The sequence below is a fragment of the Zalophus californianus genome, chromosome 1 (assembly GCF_009762305.2).
Source record: "Zalophus californianus isolate mZalCal1 chromosome 1, mZalCal1.pri.v2, whole genome shotgun sequence".
Taxonomy (NCBI): Eukaryota; Metazoa; Chordata; class Mammalia; order Carnivora; family Otariidae; genus Zalophus; species Zalophus californianus.
The window spans coordinates 102,403,665-102,408,664 of NC_045595.1; positions in this window are offsets into that span (position 1 = coordinate 102,403,665).

Here is a 5,000-nt window from a genome sequence, read left to right on the forward strand (position 1 = left end):
TGGTGACTACAGTTAGTAATACTTGAATATCTGAAATTTGCCAAGAAGGTAGGTCTTAAATGCTCTAACCACCCACCCTACCCCCAACACCTACACACAAAAAACAGTAACTGTGAGGTGGTAAGTATGTTAGATTGATTGTGGTGATTATTTCACAATGTATATCAGAACACCAAGTTGTACACCTTAAGTATATACAATTTTTGTCAGTTATACCTCAAAGCTATGAAGAGAAAAAAAGTTATACTTTGCTTTAAAAAATGCATATTCTTCTATGGTTAAATAAACTGTTCTACAAATGTCAATTTGATCCAGTTTGCAGTTGGCTGGTGGTAGTGTTCGCTTGCAGGTTGTCTGAGAGAAGAGTGTTGAAATCTCAAACTATAATTGTAGATGTGTCTATTTTTCCTTCTGGTTCTGTGAATTTTTGCTTCAGGTATTTAGACACTCTAAAGAAGTTAGGTGAATTCATATTTAATATTGTTATATCTTCTTATTGAGCTGATTTTTATAACTATGTAATATCCCTATTTATTGCTGCTAATGCTCTTTGTTCTGACATTTTACCTGATGTTAATAAACTGACATCTATTTTACCTTATATTAATAAACTACCCCAGCTTTCTTTTAAAGTTTGCATAGTATACCTATTTTTCATCATTATTTTTGACTGTAGACCCAGAATGTCACAATATTCAAAATACACTGTATACAATCCAAAATTACCCAGCATGCGAAAAACCAGGAAAATGTCTACTTAAAAGGGAAAAGGCAGTCAAAACCAAACACAAAACCAATTCAATTCACTTCAATGACTAAGGCAGAGTTTTAAAATAAGTGAGTTTTAAATGCATGATAAATGGATTAGGTTAAATATAAGAAGTGGATTAACAATGAGCCTTTTAAAGTTTTAGAAAGGTTAATGAGCGTGGCACCTTTAAATTAAGTTTGGGAATAATCTGGTTTAGAAGAGGAATGGACTAGCTGGATTCTTGGAATAGCTACTCTTTTCTCCATTTAGTTCCAGAATTATTTGATGAATAACAATGAGATATAAATTGTATTACTATTCAAGATAGTATAATATTTTCCCCACATGTTAAGAATAGAGATATATGGGGGTAGGGGGGTGGATGAAATAAGTGATGGGGATTAAGAAGTGCACTTGTCATGATGAGCACCAGATGATGTATGGAATTACTGAATCACTATACTGTACACCTGAAACTAATACAACACTGTATGTTAACCAACCGGAATATAAAAACAAAAAAAATAGAGATATATGGACTATATACCACAACAAAATTTTTTTCTAGGTCTCTATTAAGTTTTCCATTTTGGAAGTGCCAGAGAATAAGAATTTTTTGAAAACCTTATCTTCCCTTGCAGAAAAACAAAGGAGCAATAATGTGTAATTTTGAAAAGGGAAAAGACTATAACACTTTTAAAATATCAAAATTTATAGGCCCACCCCTGGAGTTTATGGACTCTATATTAAAAATTCCTGATTTGATTACTACACTCAGGTTTATTTTTGCCTATTTTTTAGAACTTTTTAGTTAAATAAGGAATTATACATTTATTCACATCCATAATATATCTTTGTTAAATGAAATTGAGTTACATGGCAAATGTGTTCTTCCAGAAAAGTATTCTTTAAAAAAATTGACATATTAATACAGTTCTAATTTTTTATCTAAGTTGAATATTTTAATAGGAATTTTTTTAATATCAATTGAATGCTTATATTATTTCCACAAAGACTTGACAAGTTTCAAAAAAGTGAAAAATCCTACAGATCATGTAATACCCTTCCTTTCACTGGAAAGAAAATAAAAGCTAAAATTAGACATAAATTATGAATGATTGTCAATGACAATAATATCTATCTTTTAAATATATTGAATTTAAGGGGCCATAGCATATTCAGAGTAACTTTTATGACCAAAATACTTCTATGAGGAAGGAGAAAATAATGAACCTAGAGTGAAAAATAGAAGAAACTATTGATGGAAGAAAAAAAAAATCAATGAAAATAAATAAACCAGACAAAAAACAGAACTGATTATTAAAACTAAAAGCAAAGTATTTTCAAGATCTATAAAATGAAGAAATTTGGGAATATGAACAAGAAAAAGAACACACAAAAAATCAATAGGTTCAAGGAAAATGAAACCAACAGAGCAGAATTTAAACTCTAGAGTAGAACGCAGTGAAAGGCTCTAGTCCAGTAAATTTACAAATCTAGGCAAATTTAAAGTGTAATGATCTGATTCTGAAGCAAAAAAGCAGTAAGAGCAGGAAGCAACCCAGTCCCTCTGATCCAGCAGGCAGACAGGCTTCTCAGGGAGCCGGAGGGCCAGCGAGCATGACCCGATGGAGGGAGTGAGAAGAGAAATTAGGCAAGTCAGAGAGCAAGAGGAAGCTAGGATTTTTGCCAGGGGTTTTGGTGGGAAACTCTAGACATGGTCTACAGAGATTTTTTTCAGGAAGTGTGTCTGTTTCTTTGAAGAACTGTGTACAACTCTCCTCTTTCCCTTTACTAACAAACAGTTATAACATTCTTAGTTTATTTGGAATCAGATCACTCTTTCTATGAATAACATCTACAGATGAGGCCATAGGATTTCGGAGTGCTAGGTTTAGATACAAGTGTAGATGGTTGGCTAGATAAAGGATTAAAAAGACATTTGCCAACCTTAATAGTAATTAACTCAGGGGAACAGGATTAAAGGAAGGGGGGCTGGCATATTAATGAGAAAAGGAGATTTTCCTACTTCAACCACTACCCTAATCTTTAGATCTTTTACAATGACTGTGTGTGTATAACTTTTGTAACTTTTTAAAGTAAAATTTTAGCATTGCTTCTTAAAAAGAAAAAAAAATGGTTTCACCTCATTTGAGGTTTGTAGGATTAAAACTTCTAATATTTCCAATTTTGACCACTGTCTATTTCATTTGTTTATTCATTCATACATTCAAATATAAACTACAGTCCCATTTGCAAAATTATAATTTCATTGAGGAAAGACAAAATAAGGGGGTCTTGTTTTGGGTGTGTGTGTCTGTGTTTAGTTAGCAAATGAATGACATAATGGTAAATATTCATGGGGATCTAGAAAAGACAAATTTAGGTCAATATGTTGTGGTCTGCTAGCATCCTTGAGGAACACTTAATAAATCTGGACAGGATGAAGAGGAAAGAAAATTTGCTTGGAGAGAAAGGTGATAGGGATAGAAAGGAGGATTATAGGGACGCCTGGGTGGCTCAACGCTTAACGCCCGGTTAAGCGTCTGACTTCAGCTCAGGTCATGATCCCAGGGTCCTGGGATCAAGTCCGACACCGGGCTCCTTGCTCGGCAGAAAGCCTGCTTCTCCCTCTGCCTGCCTCTGTCTCTCTCTCTCTCTCTTTCTGATAAATAAATTAAAAAAATATTTTAAAAAAGGAGGATTATATATAGTGAACCAGTCCAACCACCTAGAGTTGAAGGCCCACAGAGAGGCTAGGTTAGAAAAGGAGGGTAGAAGCAGAGTGGGGAAACATTGCACTGTATTAAAAGCCACATAGTGTAAAAGAGCTGGGACTCTGGAGTCCCAGAGACCAGAGTTTCTAACCCTCTTATGCCACTTGCCCCATGAGGATTTCGACCTCCCTGAGCCTCAGCAATATGAGGATAACAACTTTATAAAGTTATCATGAACATTAAGTACTTGAAGTATTTGTAAAGTAATTTTCAGTGACTTGATAAACATTAACTATGTTTCATTATTTTTGTTGCATGCATGGCATTTAGATATTATCCAATAGGCCAGCATTTTCCAACTTGTATTCTACACAACTCTAGTTTTTATATATTAAATGAGTTTGTCACATAGAAGAAAGTTCCTTGGACAGAAAATCTTGAGAAAATCTGAGTTAAATGTTATTACTAGAAACTGTAATATGCTAGTAGGCATTTACATTCTTTAAGGCAGCATACCCAAAACTGTTGTTTGGGGGTTTCTTCCTATAGAAATTTTGTTTCTCAGAGCACCTGTTAGAATTAGTGTTCTGCATGGGAACTACCACTAAAGGCAACCAAAAAGTCTTTGGTCAACAAAATTGCATGAGGTGGAAAATAGTGTCTAATTAAGTCTTGGGATTTTACGTGGGCTTAAAAAAAATGAATGAAAAGGTTTTGCAATAAGCTTGGCATTAGATATCAAGAGCCTGGACCAGAACTATCTGTTAGGAATTGTAAAGAAAGGGACAAATGCAATGAAACAAAGAGAAATGTCAGCAGAACTTAAGGAATGGCTGGGGCAAGCATGAGGGGGAAAGGAAGTTAGGGAGAGACTGAGGTAAGGATGTCATCTCTACTCTAGAACAGTGAGGATGCAACTGACAGAAAGAAGAGACTAAGAGAAAGGAGACAACTTTTTAAAAATTGATACATACTTAGAATTATGGTGGGATTTCCTGATGAAAATGGGAAGAAAACCATGGAAGAAAAACTGTTATACCTGAAAAGAAGATTAAGGCTTAGCACAATGACTGCTATATGGTAGGCATTCAATAAATAAACTGTATTGAGAAACTCGAAAGGAGTCAGTGCAGGGGTGACAGAGAAATCCTTGAAATGAGGACTACCCAAGAGATGTGGTAACAAGAGCTCCCCTGAGCCTCTGATGTGAGAGAGGAATAGGTGGGGCCATGAGGAGACCAATGTGAGAGCTAGAGAAATAGGCAGACATAGAAGAAAAGGAGTGATGATAGCCCAAGAACAGGAGCATTTCACAAGAGAGAAAGCAATCAGTAGGAAAACAGCAGAGAATTCAGGGGGAAGTGAAATCTTAGGAAAAGACGGGCAGATTGTAATTAACAGCCTTTTATTTTGTTATTTTCATGATGATAGAGGCTGTATTTCAAGGGGTGATGGGACGCATGTTTGGTGAATGAAATGGAGCACTAGCCAAAAAAAAATTAAAAAAAGAAAAAATAGAAGACTAGATAGAA